General features: G+C 48.3%; 1 non-coding gene and 1 pseudogene across 1 annotated transcript in view; both read left to right on the forward strand.

Annotated features, from left to right (window-relative positions):
* LOC128870672 (5.8S ribosomal RNA) overlaps nt 1-38 on the forward strand; it is a 181-nt gene extending 143 nt beyond the window's left edge. The window contains exon 1 of the ribosomal RNA XR_008455424.1: nt 1-38. This exon is cut by the window's left edge and continues 143 nt beyond it. This is a non-coding gene — a ribosomal RNA (5.8S ribosomal RNA).
* A 441-nt stretch (nt 39-479) lies between these two features.
* LOC128870666 (large subunit ribosomal RNA) lies at nt 480-3,264 on the forward strand (annotated as a pseudogene).
* The last annotated feature ends 11,736 nt before the right edge of the window (nt 3,265-15,000 follow it).

Consider the following 15,000-nt stretch of genomic DNA (forward strand, 5'->3'; position numbering starts at 1 on the left):
TTTAAAGTACTGCTTGGACTACATATGGTTGAGGGTTGTAAGACTATGCTAAATAAGTTGCTTATTCTTTTATAAAAATAATTGAATTTAAGCAAATGTGTATATTATTGGATTTTAAATAATTCATAATATTAATAGCAAAAAAATAAAGATTATATAATGAATTTTTTATTTATTATATATATTCTTAAAAAAAAAAAAATCCTCTCAAATAAAATGAAATAAAAATTTTGAATCTAAGTATTCTCTTTAAAAAATTTTCATATTATTTATATATATATAAAATATTAATTTATATATGTAATTAAAGGAGGAATGTCTAGCATAAAAATTAATTTTTTTTTATTCTAGAATTGCCTCATTTTACATAATTATTATTTATAATATATATTTATATAAAAGGAAAAAAGAAAAATAGAGATGAAAAGATGATATAATTATTTATTAAATTGTGTGAGAAGATAAAAAATATTTTAAAACAACCTCAACTCATATGGGATTACCCCCTGAATTTAAGCATATTAATGAGGGGAGGAAAAGAAACTAACAAGGATTTTCTTAGTAGCGGCGAGCGAAAAGAAAATAGTTCAGCACTAAGTCACTTTGTCTATATGTCAAATGTGAGATGCAGTGTATGGAATATCTTAATATCTAGTATGAGAAATTAACGATTTAAGTCCTTCTTAAATGAGGCCATTTACCCATAGAGGGTGCCAGGCCCGTATAACGTTAATGATTACTAGAAAGATATTTCCAAAGAGTCGTGTTGCTTGATAGTGCAGCACTAAGTGGGTGGTAAACTCCATCTAAAACTAAATATAACCATGAGACCGATAGTAAACAAGTACCGTGAGGGAAAGTTGAAAAGAACTCTGAATAGAGAGTTAAATAGTACGTGAAACTGCTTAGAGGTTAAGCCCGATGAACCTGAATATCCATTATGAAAAATTCATCATTAAATAATTAAAAATAATGTGCATTTTTTTCATATAAGGACATTGTAATCTATTAACATAATAAAGTATTTATCAAAAGATCATTGGTGATATTAAGTTTATTTAAATTAATTTGCTTTTTAAGCATATTAACATAGAATAAATACTAATGATTTGATAAAGTGTTGATAGATTTTATTATATATAATGCTAAAATTCATTTTTTGAATTTTACAAAAAATTTAATATCTATGATATTAATATTTATTTGTATGCATTTATATGATTAACAATGCGAAAGATTCAGGATACCTTCGGGACCCGTCTTGAAACACGGACCAAGGAGTCTAACATATGTGCAAGTCATTGAGTTATATTAAACTTAATGGCATAATTAACTTAACTTAAAAATATAATGGGATTAATTTTTAGTCTATTTTCTTAAATAGTCAATTAATTCAATCCCGGGGCGTTCCATATAGTTATGTATAATGATAATTTATTATTATTTATACCTCTAACTGGAGCGTACCTTGAGCATATATGCTGTGACCCGAAAGATGGTGAACTATACTTGATCAGGTTGAAGTCAGGGGAAACCCTGATGGAAGACCGAAACAGTTCTGACGTGCAAATCGATTGTCAGAATTGAGTATAGGGGCGAAAGACCAATCGAACCATCTAGTAGCTGGTTCCCTCCGAAGTTTCCCTCAGGATAGCTGGTGCATTTAAAAATTATATAAAATAATCTTATCTGGTAAAGCGAATGATTAGAGGCCTTAGGGTCGAAACGATTTTAACCTATTCTCAAACTTTAAATGGGTAAGAACCTCACCTTTCTTGATATGAAGGTTGAGGTTATGATATAATGTGCCCAGTGGGCCACTTTTGGTAAGCAGAACTGGCGCTGTGGGATGAACCAAACGTAATGTTACGGTGCCTAAATTAACAACTCATGCAGATACCATGAAAGGCGTTGGTTGCTTAAAACAGCAGGACGGTGGACATGGAAGTCGTAATCCGCTAAGGAGTGTGTAACAACTCACCTGCCGAAGCAACTAGCCCTTAAAATGGATGGCGCTTAAGTTGTATACCTATACATTACCGCTAAAGTAGATGATTTATAAAACAATTTCGATTGATTTATAAATTTTGAAACTTTAGTGAGTAGGAGGGTACAATAGTGTGCTTAGAAGTGTTTGGCGTAAGCCTGCATGGAGCCGCTATTGGTACAGATCTTGGTGGTAGTAGCAAATAATCGAATGAGACCTTGGAGGACTGAAGTGGAGAAGGGTTTCGTGTGAACAGTGGTTGATCACGAGTTAGTCGGTCCTAAGTTCAAGGCGAAAGCCGAAAATTTTCAAGTTTTTAATAAAAAAATATTAATAAAATTTATATATATATATTAAAAAATAATTAAATACTTGAATTATTTTGAACGAAAGGGAATACGGTTCCAATTCCGTAACCTGTTGAGTATCCGTTTGTTATTAAAAATGGGCCTTGTGCTCATCCTGGCAACAGGAACGACCATAAAGAAGCCGTCGAGAGATATCGGAAGAGTTTTCTTTTCTGTTTTATAGTCGTACTACCATGGAAGTCTTTCGAAGAGAGATATGGTAGATGGACTAGAAGAGCATGACATTTACTGTTGTGTCGATATTTTCTCCTCGGACCTTGAAAATTTATGGTGGGGTCACGCAAACTTCTCAACAGGCCGTACCAATATCCGCAGCTGGTCTCCAAGGTGAAGAGTCTCTAGTCGATAGAATAATGTAGGTAAGGGAAGTCGGCAAATTAGATCCGTAACTTCGGGATAAGGATTGGCTCTGAAGATTGAGATAGTCGGGCTTGATTGGGAAGCAATACCATGGTTTATGTACTCGTTCTGGGTAAATAGAGAATTACGATTCTTGTTCCCCGGATAGTAGTTACGTAGCCAATTGTGGAACTTTCTTGCTAAAATTTTTAAGGAATTATATCATTCGATATATATTCTTTTTAAATTATAACGATTATCAATTAACAATCAATTCAGAACTGGCACGGACTTGGGGAATCCGACTGTCTAATTAAAACAAAGCATTGTGATGGCCCTAACGGGTGTTGACACAATGTGATTTCTGCCCAGTGCTCTGAATGTCAAAGTGAAGAAATTCAAGTAAGCGCGGGTAAACGGCGGGAGTAACTATGACTCTCTTAAGGTAGCCAAATGCCTCGTCATCTAATTAGTGACGCGCATGAATGGATTAACGAGATTCCTACTGTCCCTATCTACTCATTCTCATTGTGATTGTTGAGCAGTGAAGACGTGCCGTGTCGTGAGCGCATAAATTATTGCGAATTCCGTTTTGTGCTATATCCGCTAGTGTTTACCGCTATTCGAGTGACGCTACAGTGTAGCTGTACATGAACTGTACATCGATTCGGGCACATTGTGCTTTGTGCTTAGTGAGTGCCGTTGTGTGAGTACGGGAAAATACCGCTGTGTTTTCACCGGAATTTTTAGTGACGCTACGTTTTAGCGTGGCTGTACAGTAGCTGTACTTTGTTGACGGGCAACTGTGTTAAGTGAGTGCCATTCTGCGGATACGGGAACTTTCACCGTTATTCGAGTGACGCCAAGGTGTGTGCGTGGCTGTACATAGTATCGTACAGTGTGCGGTGAACTATTGGTTATACTCTTGCGTGTGTGCCGTTATTGGTTCGGCGTGGTTTTTGCGAGTGCCGTTAATTTTCGGCGTGGTACTTGGTGCGTGCCGTTAGTTTTCGGCGTGGATATAGTGAGTGCGTTGATAGTTTGGCGTGCTGTTATATTGCTATCTTCGGCAGCGATAAAAGGGGTGTTCTTTTTTGTGCGGTGGTATAGTGCTGCGCCAAGGTTGAATACCTTGTGCAGGTGCCGTGTTCACAGCGTGCTGCGTTTGGCCTACGGTCGAGCCCGGCGTTAGCTTCATATTGGTCGACCCGTCCCTGTGCGGGGAACGGTGTTCTGTCCGGCAGGGCATTGGTGGTGGCCTTTGCCAGACCTTTGGCTGGTGGTGTGGGCTACGTCCTCGCGGTTGCTTTGGCTTGCCGTTAGGTGTGGTTGCTGTGTGCGTGCCTGTGCGGGACTCATCCCTGTCTTGTAGTACCTTACTGTCGCCCAAGAGTGACCTGTTTTTGTTGTTGCTTGGGAGCGATATACGGCGGATTCGTCAAGCTAGTTGGTGGGGCATTGGGCGATGCCCAAATTAAGCGATATGCGGAAGAGGGCGAATACCCCTCTTCCCATCGGTTCTGTTGTACCGTCGTCGGCGATGGACGAGACAACGTCGGGGGAGGAGGAGGTTATTTTGCGGTCCCCTCCCCGTATTAGGAAGAAGACCGCTGGAGGTGCAGCAGTTCCGGTAGTAAAGGCGAGTGACGAGGGGAAGGTAGCCCCTAAGTTACCTGAAGGTAAGTCGGGGGTAAGCGGAAGCGAGGGCGCTTCCGAGGGGGAGAAAAAGGGGGGGGTGAAAAAGGTGCGTAAATCAGGGGATAAATTAGGTCCAGCCGGGAAGCGCATGGAGAAAATCCGCAGGAATTTCGGTGCTTCCCTGGAAAATTCGGGAATAAAAATTGGGGGCGAATTTATGGGGCGCTTCAAGTCCATTGTGACGGCCTTTAGTGGAGCCGTCATAGATATGGACGACGTCCCGAAAAGTGTGGCAAAAGACCTAATGGGATACTCCTTGGAGTTCGAGGAACTGTTTGTGGAAATGGTGACGGAAATAGCCCATCTTCGTGGGCGGTTAGAAGCCACGAAGATAACGAGGGAGGGAGCACCTCAGAGGACGGCTGGAGCTGCGCTGGCTGGTGCAGCGATGATGCCGGCACCTCAGGCGCCTGCGCCTGTGTTGCCGGCGTTGCCGGTGCCCAAGCCAGTTGAGACCTGGTCGGTCGTAGTGAGGGGTAAGACCCCCACTACGTCCAAAGAGGTGATCAAAAAAGTGGTAAAGGAGGTAGGGCCTTCCATGGGGGTAAGGGTGCACGAGGTGCGCCCGTTGAAGGATGGAGGTGCGATTATTCGCACCCCATCAGTTGCTGAGAGGGATAACTTGGTAAAAAATGCCAAGTTTTCCGAGGTGGGGCTCGATGTGAGCATACGTCGGAAGCTGGGGCCTAGGGTTGTGGTCCAAGGGGTCCACACGGAGATCTCCCCTGACGAGTTCATGGGAGAGTTGTTCCGTTTGAACCTCAAGGAGTTCAGCCCTGGGTGCCTTGAGAAGGACGTGAGGATGATCAGCCGTCCTTGGAAGGTCAGCCCCGATGGGGTGACGAATGTTGTCCTTGAGGGAACGGACATGCTAATGTCCGCCCTCCTGGAAGCAGGTCGTTGCTACGTTAAGTGGTTTTCCTTCCGGGTACGGCCGGACCAACTGACGCCCGGCTGCTTCCGATGCATGGGTTTCGATCACAGGGTGGCAGAATGCAGAGCCAAGAAGGATTTCTGCCGGAGGTGCGGGCAGGAAGGGCACAGGAGTGCAGGTTGCGGCAATGCCCCGCATTGTCGCAACTGTGCATTTAAGGGCAAGCCAGCCGGACATCTGATGATGTCCACTGTCTGCCCGGTGTACTGTGCCATTGTTGCCCGTGCGAACGCTAGACATTGATGGTTGAACTATATCAACTGAACTGTCAGGGGTCTTATGCCGTGATGTGTGAATTGGGGGCGTGTATGTCGGAGGGGGGCTGCGGCATTGCCTTGCTCCAGGAACCATACTCCACCAATGGGGTGGTGAGAGGTCTTCCTGGGGGCTTCAGGGTCTTTACGGACCTTGGAGTCAATGCCGCAGTAGCTGTGTGTGAGCCAAGCTACTCTTGTGTAGTAGTTGACTCATCACAGTGGGGAGTATGTGTGTGTGTCGAGGGGGAATTCGGCAGAATGAATGTCGTCAGCTTGTACTGCAAGTTTGACGAGCCTCTAGAGCCCTACTTAAGATACATTGATGCGGTGCTACTACATGAGAGTAGCATTCCTGCCATCGTGTGTCTTGATGCGAATGCTACCTCCCCGATGTGGTTCAGCAAGGTATCCAGGCATAGTGCTGGATATCGGAGCCACGATCGGGGTGAGGTTATGAGCGAATGGCTTGTGGCGAATAACCTCCTCGTAGCAAACGAACCAAGCGTATGGTATACGTTTGAGGGGCCTAGAGGTGTGAGTGAAATTGACGTGACGCTCATGAATGACGCAGCAGCGAGTAGGTTCGAGTGTAAATGGAGTGTTAGGGGGGGTTGGGGAATTAGTGACCATAATTTAATACAAATTATGGTTACTCCCCGTACCCCGCAGCTAGAAGGGGGGAGTCCATTGAGGCGATGGCGTACCTCGTGTACTGACTGGAACCGATATGGACATACTGTTAGGGAAGCGGTATTGGATATACCGCTTAGTGAGTTTGAGGAATTGGGGGTTGACGAGCAAATTGCTCGTCTATCTGAATGTGTCTGGGGAGTGAATGACTCAGTGTTTAGGAAAGCTAGGGCTGTGAGAATGAAAGGTGTGAAATGGTGGACTAGCGAGTTGAACTCAAAGAGGAGGTCTGTCCGGCGCTTGAGGCGGTTGTTTCAACGCGGCAGGCGGACCAATTCGGAGAATCTGTCTCAGCTCAAGTATCAGTTTAGTGTAGGGATGAAAGAATATAAGAAGATGCTTGTGAGAGTTAAGGAGGAAGAGTGGAGGAGATTTGTGGGGGAAAATAGGGACGACCCTTGGGGACAGGTCTTTAGGATCTGTCGGGGTCGTCGAAATGAGATGGCTAGCTCTCTTCGCGTAGGTGATACTGTATTATCGACGTGGAGAGAGTGCGCCAATGTTTTGTTAGGCGAGTTCTTTCCCAGGGCTGAGGTTCAAGTTCCTCCTGCACAAGAGGTGCCTGTCCCTCCACTAGACGTTGGGGAGTTGGACTATGCGTTTGGCCTGGTCAGGTCTAAAAGGTCTCCAGGTTTCGATGGTTTGAACGGAGAGATGTGCAAATGCTTGTGGAAGTTCATTCCGGAATATTTGGAGGCCATTTATGATAAATGCATATGGGAGGGATATTTTCCACGCGAGTGGAAAGTTGCTAGGGTCGTCGTACTCTTGAAGTCGCCCGATAAGATCAGGAGCGATCCTCGATCTTATCGTGGTATCAGCCTCCTTCCAGTACTTGGAAAAGTGCTGGAAAGGGTTATGGTTGAGCGGCTTCAGGAGCTAACTCGGGGTGTTAGGTCGGATAGGCAGTATGGTTTCAGGAAAGGACGTAGTATAGAAGATGCGTGGATGTATGTTCAGAGTGTAGTTAGGGAAAACGTCAATAAATATGTCCTTGGCATGTTTATTGACTTCAAGGGGGCCTTTGACTACTTGCGCTGGGACCGGGTGTTACAACGGCTAGAGGAGCTTGGCTGTCCGGAAATTGCTCTATGGCGGAGTTATTTTTCGGACAGAAAAGCATCTATTGTAGGAGTGGGCGGGAGTGTGGAGATTGGGGTGGCTCGAGGCTGTCCGCAGGGATCCATCTGTGGTCCCTTCATTTGGAACCTCATGATGGACTCCCTGCTTCGGCAGTTAGAGCCACTTTGTAAACACTGTGCGTATGCGGACGACCTTCTCATTTTGGTTGAGGGTCGTTCGCGTGAGGAACTGGAGCGAGTGGGGGGGCAGCTCCTTACATTGACCCACAATTGGGGGGTAGATGTGGGAGTGGATATATCGATGGACAAAACGGTGACAATGCTGCTTAAGGGCAGATTGTCCCCGAGTCGTCCACCGATTGTCCGTTTGAATGGGGTAGGGATTAGGTATGTGACGCAAGTCAAATACCTGGGGGTAACTATGAGTGAAAGGATGTGTTTTACTCCACACTTAGTGTTGTTGAGGGAGCGGCTGCAGGCAATTGTTGGGCAAGTGCGTCGCGTAGTCAGATTTGACTGGGGTCTTAGCCGACGCGCGGTTCGTACCGTATATCGGGGCCTATTTGTGGCCTGTGCCACTTATGGTGCCGCTATATGGTACGAATGGGCTTTGAAGTCGGTTGGCAAACGTCATCTGATGGCGTGCCAGCGCATTATGTTGCTTGCCTGCTTGCCTGTATGCCGTACAGTGAGTACGGATGCGTTGCAGGTGTTGTTAGGTGCGCCTCCTCTTGACCTGTTAGTCGTGCAACGGGCGGTTGCCTTCAGGTTGAGAAGGAGGCTTTGTATGCCGCTGCGTGTTGGATGGTTATCCGACGGTGATGTAGGAAGGGGGTTTTTAGAGTGTAAAAGGTTGTTGAATGAATGTATGCTTCGTGGGTGGCAAAACCGTTGGGACAATAGTTCCAAAGGTCGCGTGACATACGAGTACATTCGGGATGTTTCCTTTGTCGGGGAAAATCCAGATTTTGGATTTTCCCTCAGCCTAGGATTCCTCCTTACTGGACATGGGCCTCTTAATGCATATTTGCATGAGAGGCGCTTGTCCACAAGTGAGGAATGTGTTTGTGGGTCGGCAAGAGAGGACTGGGTGCACGTCCTCTGTGAATGCCCGATGTACTCAGACATTAGGAATCTTGCGGGTGTGGGGATTAGTTGGACTGATGGACGGTATGATGTGAGTGGTGTGATTGCCAACCGTCGGAATGTCGAAATGTTAGGGCAATATGCGCGTGAGGTGTTTAGGCGGCGACGTAATTTAAGGCGTTCAGTTGATTAGTTTTTAGCCGTTCTTGTCTGTGCATTCTGTTGTGGGATTGGGGCTTAGGTGTGGGGAATGGCCACCAGTCCAGAGCTGTATGGAAGCTCAACTGGTAGTAGTCTCGGCTACGAGGTCTGACCGGAGACTTAAATCTGGTACCACGGGGAACAGGGGCCCTCGGAGCTTGCTCCGACCTGTTCTTGAGGTAGGCCCTTCGGGGAGTATCGTGGTGGCTGTGGTTAACACCTAAATGCGGGTAGAGCCTTTTGGCTCGATGTGGAGTTGCAATGCAACCGGGTGCCGGGACCCATAGAACGGCAGAGGGTTAGATAGACCTCGAACCCTACCAAGGTGGTTAGTGTGTCCATTCCACACTACCAATTGGTATCCTTAAATGCTTCGGCATTTTTGGGGCGCTGATCAACGCATTGTTTTGATCCGTTGTGCTTTTGAGCACCGTGGGTTTGGGCTGTCGCCAGCAGGAACTCACGTAAAAACCCTACACGACGATGTCCCTATCTACTCCCCCCAGCGGTGCAGGGGTTAGAATATGCCCGAGGTAAGGTATGCCTGTCGTAAAAGGCGACTAAAATCTAGGTTTGCCAGTGCCTGAGTAGTATGGATGCTCAACTGGCAGAGTCTTCGGGTTCGATGTCTTACCGGAGACCTTAACTCGGTACCACGGGGAACAGGAGCCCTCAGAGTTCGCTCTGACCTGTTCTATGGGAACGGCCCTTCGGGGAGGTTTTCGTGGTGGCTGTGGTTGAGACCTAAAGCGCGGGTAGAGCTTTAGCTCGATGTAGTGTTGCAATTAACCGGGTGTCGGGACCCAAAGAACGGCAGAGGTATGGGTAGGCCTCGAGCCCTACCAAGGTGGTCAGTGTGTCCATGCCACACTGCCAATCGGTATCCTTAAATGCTTCGGCATTTTTGGGGCGCTGATCAACGCATTGTATTGATACGTTGTGCTTTTGAGCACCGTGGGTTCGGGCTGTCGCCAGCAGGTACTCACGTTAAAAACACCAGACGATGATGTCCCTATCTACTCATTCTCAGTCTGACTGTTGAATAGTGCGGACGTCTCGTGTGTTGAGCGGTGATTTGCGATCTTTTTTGCGATTTCTTTTGCGGTTACATTCGTGTGTGAATATCGGTGCGTGATACCGTTTTTCGAGTGACGCCAATTTTTTGCGTGGCTGTACGTGTTTCGTACAGCGTAGTGATTTATTGGACGCTTGAGTGAGTGCCGTTGTGCGAGTGACGCTACTTTTGTCGTAGCTGTACCATAGCGGTACAGTGTTTACGAGTGATTGGAAGTGCCGTACGGTAGTGTTGTTGGACACTCTAGTGAGTGCCACTATACTCCGTACTATTGACACATAGTGCGTGCGTGTGAGTGCTGCTATATACATAGCGTCGGTAATTTTCCGCTAAAGTTGTTTACAACTTTTGTGGGCGTGCCGTTATTTTTTTGGCGTGGTGTTTTGCGCGTGCCGTTATTTTTCGGCGTGGTTTTTGGCGCGTGCCGTTAGTTCTCGGCGTCGGTTTAGTGTCGCGCTGTTATTTTTCGGCGTGGGTTCCTTGAGTGCGTGTACACTAGGTAGTCGTGCCGCTATATTGCCATATTTGGCAACAGTAAAAAGGGCGTCCCCTTTTGTGCGTGGGTACAGTACTGTGCCAAGGTTGAATACCTTGTGCAGGTGCTACGACCAAAGCGTGTTGTGTTTTTGCCTGCGGTCGAGCTCGGCGTTAGCTCCACCTTGGTCGACCCGTCCTTGTTCGGGGAACAGTGTTCCGTCCGGCAAGGCATTGGTGGTGGCCTTTGCCAGACCTTTGGTTGGCGCTGTGGGCTACGCCCTCGCGCTTTGCTTTGGCTCGCCGATAGGTGCAGCCGCTGTGTGCGTGCCTGTGCGGGGTTCATTCCTGCCGTACAGTATTTGCCGTCGCCCAAAAGGGACCCTATTTTTGTTGTTGCTCGGGAGGCCTTTATCCGGCGAATTCGGCAACCTAGGTGTGAGGGTCGTTGGGCTATGCCCAAACTTGACGGTATTCGGAAGAGGGCGAACACCCCTCTTCCAAGCGGTTCGGCGGTGCCTTCGTCGGCAATGGAGGAAACGACGTCCGGAGAGGAGGAGGTGATTTTGCGGTCTCCTCCTCGTATTAAGAAGAAAACCGCTGGTGGTGCAGCGGTCCCGGTGGAGAAAACGGGTAAGTCGGTTGTGAAGGTATCTGAAAAGGTACCTTCGAGTAAGTCGGGGGCGAGTGGAAGCGAGGGCGCTTCCGAAAGTGGTAAAATTGGGAGTGGGAAAAAGGGGCGGAAGGCAGGGGAAAAATTAGGTCCCGCAGGGGAGTATTTCGAGAAATTCCGCAGGAATTTGGGTGCTCCCCTGGAGAATTTGGGAACGTTCGGTGGGGGTGCCGAACAAAAGAAAGTTGGGGGGCAGTTTATGGGGCGCTTCAAGTCCATTGTGACGGCCTTTAGTGGAGCCGTCATAGACATGGACGGCGTCCCGAAAAGTGTGGTAAAGGACCTCCTTGGATACTCCTTGGAGTTTGAGGAGCTTTTTGTTGACATGGTGGCGGAGATCGCCCATCTTCGTGGGCGGTTGGAAGCCACAAAGATAACTAGGGAGGAAGCACCTCGGAGGACGGCTGGAGCTGCGCTGGCTGGTGCAGCGCTAATGCCGGCTCCTCAGGCGCCTGCGCCTGTGTTGCCTGCGTTGCCGGTGCCCAAGCCAGTTGAGACCTGGTCGGTCGTAGTGAGGGGTAAAACCCCCACTACATCCAAGGAGGTCATTAAGAAAGTGGTAAAGGAGGTAGGGCCTTCCATGGGGGTTAGGGTGCACGAGGTGCGCCCGTTGAAGGATGGAAGTGCGATTATTCGCACCCCATCAGTTGCTGAGAGGGATAACTTGGCAAAAAATGCCAAGTTTTCCGAGGTGGGGCTCGATGTGAGCATACGTCGGAAGCTGGGGCCTAGGGTTGTGGTCCAAGGGGTCCACACGGAGATCTCCCCTGACGAGTTCATGGGAGAGTTGTTCCGTTTGAACCTCAAGGAGTTCAGCCCTGGGTGCCTTGAGAAGGACGTGAGGATGATCAGCCGTCCTTGGAAGGTCAGCCCCGATGGGGTGACGAATGTTGTCCTTGAGGGAACGGACATGCTAATGTCCGCCCTCCTGGAAGCAGGTCGTTGCTACGTTAAGTGGTTTTCCTTCCGGGTACGGCCGGACCAACTGACGCCCGGCTGCTTCCGATGCATGGGTTTCGATCACAGGGTGGCAGAATGCAGAGCCAAGAAGGATGTCTGCCGGAGGTGCGGGCAGGAAGGGCACAGGAGTGCAGGTTGCGGCAATGCCCCGCATTGTCGCAACTGTGCATTTAAGGGCAAGCCAGCCGGACATTTGATGATGTCCACTGTCTGCCCGGTGTACTGTGCCATTGTTGCCCGTGCGAACGCTAGACATTGATGGTTGAACTATATCAACTGAACTGTCAGGGGTCTTATGCCGTGATGTGTGAATTGGGGGCGTGTATGTCGGAGGGGGGCTGCGGCATTGCCTTGCTCCAGGAACCATACTCCACCAATGGGGTGGTGAGAGGTCTTCCTGGGGGCTTCAGGGTCTTTACGGACCTTGGAGTCAATGCCGCAGTAGCTGTGTGTGAGCCAAGCTACTCTTGTGTAGTGGTTGACTCATCACAGTGGGGAGTATGTGTGTGTGTCGAGGGGGAATTCGGCAGAATGAATGTCGTCAGCTTGTACTGCAAGTTTGACGAGCCTCTAGAGCCCTACTTAAGATACATTGATGCGGTGCTACTACATGAGAGTAGCATTCCTGCCATCGTGTGTCTTGATGCGAATGCTACCTCCCCGATGTGGTTCAGCAAGGTATCCAGGCATAGTGCTGGATATCGGAGCCACGATCGGGGTGAGGTTATGAGCGAATGGCTTGTGGCGAATAACCTCCTCGTAGCAAACGAACCAAGCGTATGGTATACGTTTGAGGGGCCTAGAGGTGTGAGTGACATTGACGTGACGCTCATGAATGACGCAGCAGCGAGTAGGTTCGAGTGTAAATGGAGTGTTAGGGGGGGTTGGGGAATTAGTGACCATAATTTAATACAAATTATGGTTACTCCCCGTACCCCGCAGCTAGAAGGGGGGAGTCCATTGAGGCGATGGCGTACCTCGTGTACTGACTGGAACCGATATGGACATACTGTTAGGGAAGCGGTATTGGATATACCGCTTAGTGAGTTTGAGGAATTGGGGGTTGACGAGCAAATTGCTCGTCTATCTGAATGTGTCTGGGGAGTGAATGACTCAGTGTTTAGGAAAGCTAGGGCTGTGAGAATGAAAGGTGTGAAATGGTGGACTAGCGAGTTGAACTCAAAGAGGAGGTCTGTCCGGCGCTTGAGGCGGTTGTTTCAACGCGGCAGGCGGACCAATTCGGAGAATCTGTCTCAGCTCAAGTATCAATTTAGTGTAGGGATGAAAGAATATAAGAAGATGCTTGTGAGAGTCAAGGAGGAAGAGTGGAGGAGATTTGTGGGGGAAAATAGGGACGACCCTTGGGGACAGGTCTTTAGGATCTGTCGGGGTCGTCGAAATGAGATGGCTAGCTCTCTTCGCGTAGGTGATACTGTATTATCGACGTGGAGAGAGTGCGCCAATGTTTTGTTAGGCGAGTTCTTTCCCAGGGCTGAGGTTCAAGTTCCTCCTGCACAAGAGGTGCCTGTCCCTCCACTAGACGTTGGGGAGTTGGACTATGCGTTTGGCCTGGTCAGGTCTAAAAGGTCTCCAGGTTTCGATGGTTTGAACGGAGAGATGTGCAAATGCTTGTGGAAGTTCATTCCGGAATATTTGGAGGCCATTTATGATAAATGCATATGGGAGGGATATTTTCCACGCGAGTGGAAAGTTGCTAGGGTCGTCGTACTCTTGAAGTCGCCCGATAAGATCAGGAGCGATCCTCGATCTTATCGTGGTATCAGCCTCCTTCCAGTACTTGGAAAAGTGCTGGAAAGGGTTATGGTTGAGCGGCTTCAGGAGCTAACTCGGGGTGTTAGGTCGGATAGGCAGTATGGTTTCAGGAAAGGACGTAGTATAGAAGATGCGTGGATGTATGTTCAGAGTGTAGTTAGGGAAAACGTCAATAAATATGTCCTTGGCATGTTTATTGACTTCAAGGGGGCCTTTGACTACTTGCGCTGGGACCGGGTGTTACAACGGCTAGAGGAGCTTGGCTGTCCGGAAATTGCTCTATGGCGGAGTTATTTTTCGGACAGAAAAGCATCTATTGTAGGAGTGGGCGGGAGTGTGGAGATTGGGGTGGCTCGAGGCTGTCCGCAGGGATCCATCTGTGGTCCCTTCATTTGGAACCTCATGATGGACTCCCTGCTTCGGCAGTTAGAGCCACTTTGTAAACACTGTGCGTATGCGGACGACCTTCTCATTTTGGTTGAGGGTCGTTCGCGTGAGGAACTGGAGCGAGTGGGGGGCAGCTCCTTACATTGACCCACAATTGGGGGGTAGATGTGGGAGTGGATATATCGATGGACAAAACGGTGACAATGCTGCTTAAGGGCAGATTGTCCCCGAGTCGTCCACCGATTGTCCGTTTGAATGGGGTTTTGATTAGGTATGTGACGCAAGTCAAATACCTGGGGGTAACTATGAGTGAAAGGATGTGTTTTACTCCACACTTAGTGTTGTTGAGGGAGCGGCTGCAGGCAATTGTTGGGCAAGTGCGTCGCGTAGTCAGATTTGACTGGGGTCTTAGCCGACGCGCGGTTCGTACCGTATATCGGGGCCTATTTGTGGCCTGTGCCACTTATGGTGCCGCTATATGGTACGAATGGGCTTTGAAGTCGGTTGGCAAACGTCATCTGATGGCGTGCCAGCGCATTATGTTGCTTGCCTGCTTGCCTGTATGCCGTACAGTGAGTACGGATGCGTTGCAGGTGTTGTTAGGTGCGCCTCCTCTTGACCTGTTAGTCGTGCAACGGGCGGTTGCCTTCAGGTTGAGAAGGAGGCTTTGTATGCCGCTGCGTGTTGGATGGTTATCCGACGGTGATGTAGGAAGGGGGTTTTTAGAGTGTAAAAGGTTGTTGAATGAATGTATGCTTCGTGGGTGGCAAAACCGTTGGGACAATAGTTCCAAAGGTCGCGTGACATACGAGTACATTCGGAATGTTTCCTTTGTCGGGGAAAATCCAGATTTTGGATTTTCCCTCAGCCTAGGATTCCTCCTTACTGGACATGGGCCTCTTAATGCATATTTGCATGAGAGGCGCTTGTCCACAAGTGAGGAATGTGTTTGTGGGTCGGCAAGAGAGGACTGGGTGCACGTCCTCTGTGAATGCCCGATGTACTCAGACATTAGG

This window comes from Anastrepha ludens, unplaced genomic scaffold, assembly GCF_028408465.1.
Source record: "Anastrepha ludens isolate Willacy unplaced genomic scaffold, idAnaLude1.1 ptg000018l, whole genome shotgun sequence".
Lineage (NCBI taxonomy): Eukaryota > Metazoa > Arthropoda > Insecta > Diptera > Tephritidae > Anastrepha > Anastrepha ludens.